The 15,468-nt window shown below is 43.7% G+C and overlaps 1 long non-coding RNA gene across 1 annotated transcript in view; it reads left to right on the forward strand.

Moving 5' to 3' along the window:
• LOC123387997 overlaps positions 1-15,468 on the forward strand; it is a 96,594-nt gene that overhangs the window by 27,655 nt on the left and 53,471 nt on the right. The gene's annotated exons all lie outside the window — the stretch shown is intronic.

A 15,468-nucleotide genomic window follows, 5' to 3' on the forward strand; every position in this document is an offset into this window, starting at 1 on the left:
AAATGTATTATGCCTAAAGTATTTGTGGTTCCTGCGTTCCGTGGGGCCTGTGATTGGGGGGGGCATGTGGGTGGAGGGGGGACATCCAGAGCAGAGGGCGGCCGGGCCTGGGGCTGGGGCAGTATCCAGCTGGGCGGGAGCGACGACTCAAGGATTCCATCAGAACTGATGTGTCAATAGGTTCAGGGTCTTAAGGGTGAGGATGTGGTGCCGTGAAAGCAGGCAGGGTAGAAGAATCAGTGGGGGTGACACTGAAGGGACTCAGTTCTGCCTGGGCTGTTCACAGACCCTCTCGTCTCTGCTCCCACATGTCTCTGCCTAACGTCACCTGTTCTCACTGCAGAAGCGTCTTCTCCTTAAGGTAGGAAGACAGTGAGACCCCACCTCTTAGACCCTCCAGCCGGGCAACCCCAGGGGACAGGAATTGCTGTGGATGGTGTATGTATATCAACCTGGGACCCGGCGCTGGGGCTGGTCTCGTGATTGTTTCTGTGGTCCAAGTGCTGTGCCCTTCCTGCCACCCAGGGAGCTGGGTTCATTATGGGAAAAAACAGGGGAGAGTCGAAACGTGTCTGCAGCTCCATGTGGTGGCTCCCACAGCCCTGCGTGACTGCACGCCAACACACGGCTCGGCCTTCCACAACACAGTTCACTCAGAGGAAAGCAGGTTCAGCCAAGCTTTTGAATTGGTTTTGTGTAAACCTGAGAGAACGAGAGTAGTTGACTGAAAGTATGTGGAGATTTATGTTGTATTGACTCAGAATGAACACCTCTTAGAGACCCAGGAATGAGAGGCAGGAATGTGACCCCTCCGATGTCTCCCAGGGAAGATAATCCAGGGAACCAGGTCCCTAGCTTGTTCGGCTTCCCCTGTGATTCTCCGCTGCTGTTCCAGTGAGTGCCTTGAGGTAGGAAGAGGATGGCTCCAGTGTCTGATCTGGGTGACGTTTGCTCTAATATTGACTTTTCTATTGTCACCAAAATGTTTTAAAAATGAGTGTACTGTCTCTTATGGTTTGAATCATCCCACCCAGAGTCCAAGATACGTCCAAGTCCTAATTCCTGTCCCTTGGAATGGGACCTGATTTGGAAGTAGGGTCACTGCACGTATAATTACTTAAGATGAGGTCATGCGGGAGGAGGATGGGCCCTTAATCCAAGTGTGTTAAACACACACACACACACACACACATGTGTGAAGACTAACACACAAAGAAGACGGCCATGTGAAGCAGGAGCAGGAATTGGGATGAGGTTGCCACAAGCAAAGAATGCCCGGAGCCACCAGCAGGGAAGAAGCAAGGAAGGATCCTTCCCTGGAAACCTCAAAGAGAACCTGCTGACACCCTGATTTGGACTCCTGGCTTACCCATCCAGTCCTATAGCCCCATCTAAAGACTTGGAGGAAGAAAGGAGGTGGTCAGGGTAGGGGCAGAAAAATACTTCCTTTTTCTATTCTGGGTTCTTTGTATGGTCTAATAATCAAATGGATAGAAGACAGATTAGCAGGTGTCTGGGTGCTCAGTGGGTTCATCCTCTGCCTTCGGCTCAGGGCACGATCTCAGGGTCCTGGGATCGAGCCTCTCATCGGGCTCTCTGCTCAGCAGGGAGCCGCTTCCTCCCCCTTCTCTCTGCCTGCCTCTCTGCCTACTTGTGATCTCTGTCAAATAAATAAATAAAATCCTTAAAAAAAAAGAGAGAGAGAGAGACAGGTTATCTGGAGAAAAAGGAACAAAAATTTAAGGTATGTTTGCTCTCTGTATCCATGGGAGGCCCCAGGAGAGCTGAGTGACTCCCCAAAGTGGCCCAAACCATCATCGCCTAAAATGCCATCTTTAGCTCAAGACCAAAGAAGATATGAGGGGTGATGGGGGAAGGCCCAATAAACAGGGGTAAGCTGTTGTGCAGATATAAGTCCTGTCTTCCTAGAGTTCCTAGAGAGTGAGGCACCCCTTCTTCCTGGTGTAGCCAGGAGACGCACTGACCACTGGAGATTTCCTTATAAATGTTAAGTGTCTCTTACAAAAGGGTAACCTTCTATCCAATTTTCAGAGCTTCACTTATGTCTGCGGTTTCTGGAAAAAAAAAAAAAAAGCTTAAAAATAATTCCCATGCCAAAGAGACTCATTTTGGGGTGGCCAATTCTGTTGCCCTTGATAGGACTCAGGTACACGGCAAGAGGCTACAACAGTAAGTCAGGAGGCGTGGATCAAGGGCTGAGTGAAGGCAGTTGGGGTCACAAGCAGAGAGGTGGGGTGTTCAGAGGGCCAGCATGTCAGACGTGGTGGGTGAGCGGGGCTGGTAGAGAAGAAGGAGTCTAGCATGGCTGGCTTGGGTATGTGGTCAATGGCCTTCTGTTACTGAATTGGGGAGACACACAGGAGGAGAAGGAGGAGGGGGTTTGCTGGGAAAGCTGGCAAGCTGCATAAAATTTATGCATTCTGGGAAACACCCAGAATGGCTCTATGCTTCAATCTCTCTGAGAAGTATTTCTGTCTTTCTGCAGCTGTACTCAAGCTACAGACTACTGACTCCTTCTCTGCTGACCCTGGGGGGCCCTGTGATGCCTTGTGATCATCTGCAGACCTCAGGAGCAGGAGGTCCAGCACAACTCAAGATGGGCTGTAAAAGTCAGCGTGCAGGGGTTCTATGGCAGGAGAGCAAGAATCTGCTGTGTCCCTGGGACACTACGCAGGGGTAGGGGCAGGGGGCACAGGGCACCCAAGAAGGGGCGGTAGCAGGGGCTGTTCCTCCCAGTTTCACTTACCAGAATCCAAGCCCCAAGCTAAGAACTTCATCTGGATGGATTGGGAATTTACCTGACTCACCTGCCAAACACTGACTTTGTGCCAATTGACATGTTCCACATTAATTAGTCTTAATAACAAGTGTCCTACAGTGCTTGCAAGATAGTATGACTGGAATAGAGAGTATTTCCTTGTTCTGGGTAAGAGGTATTCTCGAATTCATCACTTAGTAAACAAAGGGGGATCTTCATAAGGGTGTCAACAAGGCCCTTGGAGCAGGAACCAGCAGGAAGGTAGCGCAGTTATGCAGTGAATTTTAAGTACATCTGAATCGATCAGACTCACTTAAATGGCTTCTAGCCCAAATTTTCTAAAGTTTGTAACATAATCTTACAATCACAATGATCTTCCCAAGTGCCACAGCCTTGTGGGTCGTTACAGTTGAATTGGGTTTTCCCCAAAGATGTTGAAGTCCTAATTCCCACTTTCTGCAAATAAAACCTTATTTTGAAATAAGGTTTTTGCCGATAATCAAATTAAAATGAGGTCATTTTGGAGGAAGGTGCTAATTCAATATGACTGGTGTCCTTAGTAAGAGGGAAATTTGGACACAGGGACCAGGAGGCATAGAGGGAGACCATGTGGGGGGGTTCGGGGTGGGAGGAAGGCAGAGTGCTGTCCATCTATATAAGCCAAGGAGAGAGGCTGGGGACAGCTCCTTCCTTCATGGGCCTATGAAGGAACCAACCCTGCCCCTATCTTGATTTCAAACTTGTAGCCTCCAGAACAGCGAGACAGGCGATGCCCATTGTATGTGCCACCCACCTTTTTTGGTCATGCTTTGATGCAGCACTCCTGGTGAATGGACACATGGGTTATCTCAAAATTAGAATTCCTAGAATCCATCATTCCACTCTCTGTGCTAAAAAGCTGTAATGGCTGTTTGACTGAACTATCGGTGATACGTGAGTGAAAGGAAGCATACATGCGTGCTGGAGTTTGCAGCCAGGCGCAAACTCCACTGCTGAGCAAACACTTCTGCTGAGCAAAGGTAGACGGGATGGTGAGAGATGCAAGGGAAGTTGCATTTTGGTCACAATCCAATCAGCCATACTTGCTTCCCACAGCCTGGTGTCCTGGGGGCATCCTTCACAGGGAGCCTGCAAACAGAAATTTCTTACTCTAGCTGAGGACCAGAATCACCAGAGTGCTTGTTCCAGATCCAGAGGGTGGTTTGGAGACATGCACGTGAGCAGATACTCTGCAGGGAGTTGGCTATCCCGTGCAGGAACAGAGGCCGACGTTCCACAGGGAGTAAGGCACAACCTTGCTTCTGTCAGAGAAACAGCAGCTCTGAAGTAGTGAGCTCTGAGGAGGGCCTCCATCTGCTACAGGCTATTTCTGGAATCTTATGACTCTCTGTTAATTCATTTAATCATTAATTTGGTATTTCAGAAAACTGGCATGCTTCCCTTTTTTCTCCAATTATAAAACATTGCTATTCTCTGTGCATTCCTAAATTCTTTGCAGAGACAATTAACATTATTTATTTAACATAAATCTAGATGGCAGTGGAATCAATCAAACCTGTACGCCTGCTGTGTTTCATGAACCTTACTTCAGCGTAAAGTCATGAGAAACATCACGATGCTACCTTGAGAATAGTCATTTAATGAAGGGATGATATTCTCATGTCACAGCTCCGTTTTCTCACTTTCTAAATAAAAGCCATGGTAACCAGGCTGTGTTTCTCTGGGCAAGATTACACTGAATTTATTAAGCAATACCCCCAAACTGATGTACATGTTGCAACAAGTGGAGAGCAATGGTTGAAAATTTAATAATGAATATTTTGGAACAAAATAAAGAAAAAGTTGAATCTAGATGGCAAAGTCCAAATTAGGAAAATTATGTACAAGGTGCAGCATGATGCAGCAGAAGGTGACAGGAGTTAGGAGTAAAAAATTCAGGGCACCTGGGTTGCTCAGTTGGTTAAACAACTGCCTTCGGCTCAGGACATGATCCTAGAGTCCCAGGATCAAGTCCCACATCGGGCCCTTTGCTCAGCCGGGAGTTGGCTTCTTCCTCTGCCCCTCGCCCCTCTCATGCTCTCTCTCTCTCTCTCTCTCTCAAATAAATAAGATCTTAAAAAAATAAAATTCAGGTTTGCATCCCAATTCCAGCCAAAATGCAAATTTATCTGATAATTATCTTATAGACATGGATGGGACTGGAAGAGATCATGCTGATTGAAATAAGTCAAGCAGAGAGAGTCAAGTATCATATGGTTTCACTTACTTGTGGAGCATAAGGAATAACATGGAGGACATTGGGAGGTGGAGAGGAAAAGTGAGTTGGGGGAGACTGGAGGGGGAGACAAACCATGAGAGACTATGGACGCTGAGAAACAAACTTTGGGGTGGTGGGGGTGGGGTGAGCCTGGTGGTGGGTATTATGGAGGGCATGTATTGCATGGAGCACTGGGTGTGGCACATAAACAATTAATTCTGGAACACCGAAAAGAATAAAATAAAATAAAATGGAAAAAATGAGGAGAGTATGGATTAAATGAGAAAGTGATATTGTGTTGCATAATACTAGAATCAGATGTCTATATTAGACTTCATTTTCTTTTATTATTTTTAAGAAGCAGCAGCTCTTACAAGAATAGCACCAAGTTTGGGGACATACTGAGAGTAACCTTTCGTTAGACTTGTGTATTGCTAATCTTCCAGAAATATGATGATAATTGGCTGACACCTGGGCTTTTACTAACCCAGTTTTGGTCTGTGGACCACCAGCATGACATGATGTAGGAGCTGGTAGGGGTGCAGAATTGCTGGTCCTACCCCAAGCTCACTGGACCAGAACTGTGTTAGACTTCCAGTTGGATTATATGTCCATTAGTGCTGGGAAGTGCTGCCCTTGACTACTGAGGAGGGAAGAGTTTAGGGGGTGTTTTGTTGGCTTACAGAAACAGAAGTGTCCCTGAGAATATAATAAATACATATGTATATATGAGAATGTAATACAGTATAATGTATAACATAACATAACATAACATAACACAACTCATCCTACCATTTCTAATTTGGTGAAATCCTCATCTTTTTAAAAAGCAAATGGATTCTTGAAAGTTGGCAGGATAGTGGCAGTGCAGTTTTAGATCTTCTTAAACCCCACACATAAACAGAATATCTGGATAGTAAAACCAAAGTGGATAGACAGCATTTACAACAAATTTAATTACAAGGTAGTTTTATAATCTCCAAATTTCAACCAGAGGGCACATATTACTAGTAGCTACAAGATCTAGGTATTATCAGAATCTGTGGGGGATGAAGTGTGTCCAGTGGACCTTAGACAAGAAGAATCCACAAAATAAGCCACATATATTCACTGGAAAGCATGGTGGGTCAATTTGAGAAGAGCAGGTTAAATCAGACTATCCCCTCCACCAATGTAAGAGTGATAAATGTCTGAGCCATTGGTAGGGCTAGGCTAGTCTTTGTGGACACTTGGAACTGACTACCAGGAGCTCCTCTTCAGATAAGATCACCTATGTAGACCAGAAACTGCTGGAGAAGAACCAAACTGAGCAAGAGAAGGACCCAGGCAAGAAAGAGAAAGATCATTTAGATAAAAATGGGGAGAAAACAAAGTCTGAAAAATCTCAGAAAGGAAACCCCTATTACTGTTAACACTCTATAATAATGATTAAAAAATTGAGGATAAATAAATTTTCACAAAGGTGAGCAACAGAAAAACATCAAGAATAAATTCCATGTAAAGTTACCATAAGATAAAAAAAATTACAAAGCAGAATACCAACCTCATATACTTCTAAGAAGAAACTGAAAATAACAGATCAAAACTTTGACGTGCTTTTTCAAAATGGGCTCAAAGGTATTAAGGAAATGATATAATATATAAATGAGAAGAGCTCAGAAGGAGGTAATATACTTTAAGAAAGCCTGGGTGGCTCAGTTGGTTGGATGACTGCCTTTGGCCCAGATCATGATCCTGGAGTCCCAGGATTGAGTCCCATATCGGGCTCCCAGCTGCATGGGAAGTCTGCTTCTCCCTCTGACCTTCTCCTCGCTCATGTTCTCTCTCACTGTCTCTCTCTCAAATAAATAAATAAAAATCTTTAAAATAAAAAAAAAAAGAAAGAGTTAGAAATAAGAGAGAACATTGTTTGGTTATGAAGAAAAATAAGAGCAATGAAATGAGCAGCAATGCCTTATGGGAAATGGAAAGTGAAGGGGGGAGATTTTTAGATAAAAAAGAAATGAGATGTTAACTAGACTTATGGTGGAGGTCACTTTTTAATATGTGCACATATGGGATGATCGTGTTGTGTACCTGAAACTAATACAGTGTTCTATGTCCATTATATCTCTGAATGAAAAAAGAAAAAGAAATGAAGAAAACAAAAGTGTTAGAGAGAGTGTGGCCCACATTGAAGACAGGCAAAGAGGATCCAAACTACGGGGAACTGGAGTCTACGGAAAAGATGCTACAGCTTAGTCCAACAACGACACCCCTAGAAAAAAGCTTGAAATTTAAAAATACACATTTGAAACTATGTATTCAAAGGATCCGTGGATGCTGAAACTATCAATACAGAACAGCCAACACCAAACATTCTAACATAATTATTAGACTTGAAAGAGAAAGAAAAAAAAGGGAAAAGAAAAAGAAACTCTTTGGACCAACCAGGTGGGAGGACGTGATTTAACAGGGAAAGCAGAGTCTGCATTGTTAGACTTTTCTACCTTATTGCTTTGTGCCCGAAGAAAATGGGAGTGGAGTGTGTAATATGCTCCAGGGGAAAAAAAAAATGGAAAGACAGGATTCTATATCCAATACACTGGCATCAAGTATAAAGGGCCTGATGAGCTGTTATCAGCAGGAAAGACTTGGTGGCTACTGTTCCCATGAGCCCTTCCGAGGAAAGCCACTATGGAATGGTTTTCACATGACCAGAATGCCAGGTCATGGCACTGCTGGTGGAAATGAATCATCCACCTGCTTCAAGGACAAAGGCTAAGTGAAGGTTGAAAGGGAGAGTACACTGTGCAACATCATGAGTTCTGGCCGCTAAGATACAGTACAGCCTTTGGAAAGGAGAGGGATTTTTTTTTTTTTCATTTTCAGCCATTCTTATTGGTGGTGTTACTGTGTTCTCAGCCATATGGATGAGGAGAGATAAAGCAGGTAATTATAGAGTATTCTGATTGTCATCCCCTGTGTTTTGAGAATGTGGATTCTTGGGGTTGGAAGATGGAATATGAAAGCGTCATACAAAAGAAACTAAATAAAGCCCCTGAGTCCTGAATTTGAATTTAACATGGCATGGACTCAAAAGGTGTTTCTTGGGGCGCCTCAGGAGGTGTTTCTCTGGGTGTCTCTCAGGGGTCAGTGGGTTGAAGCCTCTGCCTTGGGCTCAGGTCATAATCCCAGGGTCCTGGGATTGAGCCCCGCATTGGGCTCTCTGCTCAGTGGGGAACCTGCTTCCCTTCCTCTCTCTGCCTGCTTCTCTGCCTACTTGTGATCTCTGTCTGTCAAATAGATAAATAAAATCTTTTTTAAAAAAAAAAAGAAAAGAAAAAGAGGTATTTCTTATGTGTGTGTGAGTATGCACGTGTACACGCACTCTCCAGACTGTGAGACATTCTGCAGGTTGAGAGTCCTGAATTTCTCAGTAGATACACTTTAAGGAAGAGAGAGAATGGCAGGAAAGACTGTCGATTAAGAGACTTACCAAGTTTTCAAAAAAGGGTAAAACCTCAACGGTAGTGTCCCAGGATACACATCAGTTCATAAACTGGAAAAAAAATGTAAGAAAGTTTTTGCTACAGAAATGGGGGTACTGGACACTTTTGGTGGGAGGGAGAGGGTGTGCCGCAGGGATGACAGGCCACCCATGGGGACCTGGGCGGTGACTGCCAAGCTCTATTTTCTGCCCTGGGCACTGGTTACAGGTCCATCACATAGTAAGTAGTTCACTAGCTCACACACTTGCTTAGTGTGGGTGTCTGTCTCTGAGCTATTCTACTGTGAATGGTAAAAGGTGAACACAAACAAATACAACAAACATTCCCTGAATGGTTAATCCTACTAAGAATCTCCCGTGTGTCAATCATCTCAGAGAGGCAGGTGCACCGTATGGGATACTGTCAAAACCAGTGTTTCCATTTTCCCCAAGCCTCTGCTTGTTAGGTGACCTTAGGCTTCTCCAAACATCAGCTTTATCGTGGGCGGAGTGCACGCAACATTACTAATCCATAATTCAAGGGGAATGCAGAGGCTCAAAGGAGAGAATAAGCGTGCGCGTTCTTTGTAAACTGCAAGCAAACACTGAATGAACTGAATGAAACAAATGAAACAAAGGTTCTCATTATTGCTGTGAGAGTCAGGATGGTAAGTCCCCACGGCAATTATTTTTCTGGCTGGTGTTGTCTTGGCTGGTATGGCCCCCCTCCCCCCAGCCCTCTAATGAGTACCTGATCTATGGGCCAGCTACATTACCCGTCTTGGAAAAGGCCGGCTGAGCAGATATTTCATAATGAGGCTCTGCCTTGTTATAAACTTTGAGGGAGTAAACATTGATGAAAACGTGCATTTCCTGGTCTGCCACAACTCCTATCTGCAAATCATGCCATATTTATCCACTTCCATCTTTGTTTTAGGCCCTGATCAAGTACCTGAGTCCATCAGTGGAAAAAAAAAAATGTTCTTTTTTTCTCTGTTCTTGGGAACTTACATTTTCGCAAGGCCAGAGAGACAAAGAAGCTAGTAAGGAAGGAAAGTATATATAGAGTATACTTGACAGTAGTAAGGATTAGGGCAGGCAGGGAAAGTAGTTTAGGGACAAAGAGGATTAGGAGTGTGAAGGTGGGGCCAGAGGCTGCAATTTTGTCTTGAGTGAGCAGGTTGGCCTGATGGAAAAGGTGCCCTTTGAGTCAACACAAGAAGGAGGGGCAGGACTGAGCCAGATGTCTATTCTGGAGAGCCGCGTTGCAGGCCACGGGGACAACCAGTGTCAAGGCCCTGTGGCTGCTCCACACCAGGCTTGTCAGAGGGACAACAGGGAGGCCAGTGAGGCTGGCCTGAAGTGAGTATGGGGGAAACAGAAGGAGTCGAGGCCAAGAAGGGGACCGGATCACACAGAGCTGGCAAGGCTGTTGGAAAGACACAAGGGCTTAACTTTCCGCTGAGGAAAAAGTGGAGCCATGGCGGATGATGAACGGAGCAGGTACATGGCGGGAAGGAAAGGAGGGGGTCCTTTGGTTAAAGGACCCCCTGGATGCTGTAAGGAGAGCCCTGTGGGGGCCAGGGTGGAAGCAGGGAGGTGGAAGCAGGATCGAGATGGGGTTGGCAAGAGAGCAGGGCGGCTTGAGCTGGGATGGTTCTGGCTGAGCTGGGGCAGGGCTGGCAAGGGTTCCCTCTTCAGCAAATAAAGGCATCTGGAGAGGCTGGAGAGGCTGGGGGGTTGCTCCCTGGCAAGCATGTGTGGCCTTCACGCTTACAGGCTATGGGACTCCCCGCTTGGGAGTGTGTTTCATCTCCCCATCTGATGGGTGCTGGCATTTGTGCTTGAGTCTGACTCCATGGATGGTCCTCCCACACCTCAGAGCAGCAGAAGCTCCTCTTCTTCGAGCAGCTCTGCCTTTCCCATCAGTGTCTCACTCCTTTTTCTCCTGGATTTTCCAGAAGACTGTGCTGGTCTTCTTTGGAGCCCTTTTGTTTGGTTAGTTTGCCGATTCCAGACTCGAGGCACACGCGCGTGTGCACATCAGTGATAAAGTCCTGTGTTATCTTGCCCCTCTAATTGTTACAAGCCCCAGCAAGATTGTTAGCTAATTAAAGAAGATCTTAATTACAGCCATGGACATTATAATTACACAGTAATCCTTCCCCAGCCCCAAACTCTTCCAATGTGAAAACTAATACTTGTGAATTTACTTCAGATTTTTACATCCAGGTAAATCCTGAGCTAGTTTTGAAATAGCTAAAGTGGTCATGATGAGACCTTGGGCTCCTACCAGACCTCTGTGTTTGCTTGTCATTCCTCACATCACTTTCTCCCTGCTCACCGAGTCCCAAAGGAGTTCATCATTACTCTTCTCTCTGAGATGCATGGTAACATTCGGTGCTTATGCTTCACCCTTCCCTTTCATTGCCTGCCAACTCAGTAATGTAATATTTTAAAAAATTATACATTTACTCAAGTTTGGATAAAGATGAAGTATGATTTCTAAACTCATGATTCAAATGAGTGGGTGGCGAAGGTGCTCCAAGCTGTCAGGATTCGAGTTTAGTTAAACGAAAACCTTGTCATTAAACATTAATTCAACTTAAAAAAAAAAAAAAAAAAAGGTTTGAGATTCATGAGCTACAGAGTTCCAAAGATGAGAAAGGTATAGGGAAAAGAGGGTGTCTCCCTTCTGACCTGCCCTCAGCACCCCCGGCTTCTCTGCCCAGAGGTACCTGCCAGCGTCACAATCTACAATGATTCCCCTGGGTATGAGGCACGCCATGCGCAGTGCTCGTGCGTAACGGGAAAGCCCTCCATCTGTCTGCCCAAGGTGAACGTGGCAATGTTGCTGGACATTTATTTGATGCCAAATGAAGGCATAATTCAAAAAATAAAGAGGAAAAACCCCCCAGGAACTCACTAAGCCAGTTCCATGAGGAGTTCGACAAAGTTGCATCAATATTTATTTTATTCAGATCCCGTTTTTTAAAGTTTTTCCTACCCATAGTTTAAGACACAGTAGACCAGGCTGAATGCAAACCTCAGTACCTTAGACATCTTTTCTCTCCCAAATGGTCTGGGAAATGTATCTTCACATTGATAATGAAAACAGGCTTATCCTGTTGCAGTGTTTGAACCCCACAGCTAATCTTCTGAAGTCACTAATATCAACCCTTCTTTCTACACGAGGGAGCCGACTGAGCGTCGTGGGACCTGAACTTGGAACCCGAGGTCTTTGCCCTCTACTACAGCAGGCGGTCTAGGAGGTGGAGGGGATTTCCCTTCTGATGGAGAATTTTAGGACTATAACTGGGGTTTGGGAGGTCACAGGGCACAAACTTACTTTCCGTTAAAGCAAGAAGGCTCATTTCGACCCAGACTGATGGCTGAGGGAAGAATATCCATTTCAGGCATGGGGGCATTTTGCAAAGCGAGAGGCCTTGGTGGTTTTGTTCTGGAGGAGCGTTTCCATTGCAGGTTTTCCCACCGTCTTCTGTTACTTATTTCTGGATTAACCTGGTCACAATCGGTCTTAGATGTTTGGAAAGTCCAGATGAGTGCCCAGCTCTCCAGTGAGCATGTTCATTGGCCCTGGGAAGTCTGTTCCTCGTGGTAAGAGAATGGAGGTAGACGAGAACACCCCAAGGGACTGTACTGGGCAGAAGCTGCAGACTTCACAGCTCAGCATCCTGCACACCTTGGGGCTTTTCCTGCACATGAGACACGCTTCTATCTGCAAAGTTCAGGGAATTAAAATGAAGACATCAGCTTGGTGCACTTACAGCATCAAACCCTCCCCAGCCCATCTCCTGCCCCAACAGGGTCCTTCATGGATGGGGATCCTACCCAGGATCACACACTCCATCTTGTGGCTATGCCTTCTCGGTATCCTTCATCCCTGTTCCTCCTCTTTCTCTGACCTTGACATTCTTGAAAAGTCCATGCCTCTCATTAGTTTAGTGTCTCCCAATGTATGTTTGCCTTACATTCCCTCGTGGTTTGATTTGGGTCATACCGTTCTGACAGGAGTGTCCATAAAGGGACATTGTGTCTTCCCCGCACATCACATCAGGAGGCTCAGTGGATGGTGGTGTCAATGATGGGATGTTGGCTCTTGTACCACTGGGTTGAAATGATGGTTGTCAGGTTTCTCCACTGTATTTTTAAGTAAAATGTAGGACAGATTTCTTGATTAATAAGTAAGTCTTAAACATCCCTTGGGCAGATACTTTGAGACTGTGTAAATATTTTATTCCTTATCAGACTCTACCCCCCCTCCAGATTTAACATTTGTTGACTTTTGCCTGAATCGATTATTACTATTTGATTGCCAAACAGCAGTTTTCCAATCCCATGATCTTTGGAATTTGTTAGTTGGCATTCTACTATGAGGGAGAGCCTCTCTTTCTTTTTTACTGATTAATCAATTACTAATTAATATATATAATAGATTCATATTTTAGTCAAAGAGTTGTAATCCATTACTATCATTTTTAAAATTTTTTATTTACCTGAGAGAGAGAGATACAGAGAGTAACATGCACAAAAGCAGGAGGAGGGGCAGAGGGAGAAGGAGGCCCTGAGCTGAGCTGGGAGCCCAGTACAGGGCTCTATTCCAGGACCCTGGGCTCATGACCCGAGCTGAAGGCAGAGGCTTAACCAACTGAGCCACCCAGGCGTCCCTTTTACTATCATTTTTTTTTTCTTTTGATGCTCAAATTGTCCCAGATTTGGCCAATGGGAGCCCCTTCAAAGCAACCCTGTGCTCTTTCAGTATGACCCCATCATTCCTTGAATACCTCCATGTTTTTTGGTACAATGACTTATCTTGCATTTCCCCTGCTGCCATCCTGGAGTCAGCTGTTCTTAGTGGATGGTCAGTTAGTTACTGGAAGAGGCATGTTAAAATCTCCCTCTATGATAGTGAGTATTTTTGTTTCTTTCTGTAGCTTAGTCCATTTTTTTCTATTTGTAAGGTCTGTTAATAGGAACATCTGCCTGGTACATTGTCTTACTTGTGGCTTTATATAGTAACCTTGTTTCCACTAATGTTTTTTTGCCTTAAGTTTTAGTTATCTGTTATCAAATAAATATTCTTGTTTATTTTTTCTTTAATATTTTGTGATACATATTTTTCAATCTTTTACTTGCAATCTCTTTTTAAGCAGATATAGCGTGTGTCTTATAAAAAAAAGATAGTTGGATTAAAAAAGAAAATCCAATTTGATCTAAAAATACAATTTGATATATGTTTTAAAACTGACATATCCAGTCCCTTTAAAAAGTTGTAGAAATTGATTTCTACAATTGGGGTATAAATCTGGATTTATTTCTAACATCTTCATTTTTACTTTTTATTTATTCTGATTTTTCTGTTTTTCCTCATTTCTTGCTTGCTTTGAATTTACCGTTAAGTGCTTGTTCCAGTTTATTGCTTCCCCTATGCTTATTTCCACTCTCTTTGTGCTTATTCTAGATATTAATTTTAACATGAATATCTACTCTCTAAAAATCTTGACCACTATAAGGGCACTAGAATAGTTTAACTCTAAGTATTCCCCTCCCCAATGACATATTATGCATTTTAGCTCTATCATTTTAAAAGCATTTAATCCCCCAAGAAATTATTATTATTCATTCATTGTAGTCAGTTTTGTTTAGATTTGTCTGTATCTGTCAGTGTCTTTGCGCATCTCTCTTCTTCATCTCACACCATCAATGTGCAATTACTTGCCTTTTGCCTGAAGTACACCCGTTCTATTTTCCTCTAGTGAAATTCTTTTGGTAGTAAACTTTCTCAGTTTTTCATTATCTGAAAATGACCTTATTTTGTCCTCATTCCTAAAAGCCATTTTTTTTTTCCTCCCACAGGATATAAAATTTTATTGGACTGTTATTTTCTCTCAGTATATTGAAGATATCATTCTACTGCCTTCCAGCTTTCTTAAAAAGTATTATTGCTGTTGAGAAATCATCTGTGTCCCCAGTTTGTCATCCTTTTGAAGGCAGTTGGCTTTTATTTCTTTGTCTGTGGTATACTGAAAATGGCACTATTTGCTAGGTATGGATTTCTTTTTATCCAACCTGGCTTGGAATTCATTCAGCTATTATCTTTTCAATATTGCAAATATCTCTTATTTTTTCCCTATGGAACTGTGATTACCTGCATGTCAGTCTTTTTACTGCATCTTCCATGTTTCCTGACTTTTCTGATTCTTAGTATCTCCACACTAGAGATTTCTTCCAGTCCATCTTTTAGCCTGCTAATTCTCTCTTCACCTGTGTCTAATTGAATTTTTAATTTAAATTGTTGTACTTTTATTTACATAGGTTAATATTGTTTTCTAAATCTCTTTGTTCATATTTATAGTCTCTTACACCTAATTCAGATCTTTAATTTTCTTCTATTACCTTGAATTTATTAAACTACTGATTCCATCCACTATGTCAGGTGATTCAAGTGATGAAGTCCTTGCAGGTCCGACTCAGCTGGTTGAGGATTCTGCTTTCTCAGGGTCATGTTGCCTTGCTTCCTTTTGTATTTTGTGATTTTGGGGGGTGAGCTGTATTTGTTTTTAGGAGTTCTTTGAGATGTGGCCGATGGTGTGTGCACCAGAACAAACTTTTATTTGCTTCTGCAAATGTTTAATGGGATCAAGTCACCCTAACCTTGATTGTCAGGTTAAGACCTTTCACACCATGCAGGGTGTGTGACTTCAGACTTCAAACTATGTGAGGACTGGTTTATTGCCGCAGATTTTCAGAGTAGAGGTTTTCCCTTCTTTACCCAGCACCAGTCTGGGAGAGAATTTTCTGTCAGTGACCTTTGGCGGGGGCAGCTTTATTGCTAGTCTCCCCATATACTTACTGGTCCCACTTTATATGGAGATTCCTATTCATTTCTTCACCTTGAGTAGTCCTGGGTTGTTTTTTGTTTTGTTTTGTTTTGTTTTGTTT

Source organism: Mustela putorius, unplaced genomic scaffold (genome assembly GCF_011764305.1).
Source record: "Mustela putorius furo isolate JIRA1106 unplaced genomic scaffold, ASM1176430v1.1 tig00003869_pilon_pilon_pilon, whole genome shotgun sequence".
Lineage (NCBI taxonomy): Eukaryota > Metazoa > Chordata > Mammalia > Carnivora > Mustelidae > Mustela > Mustela putorius.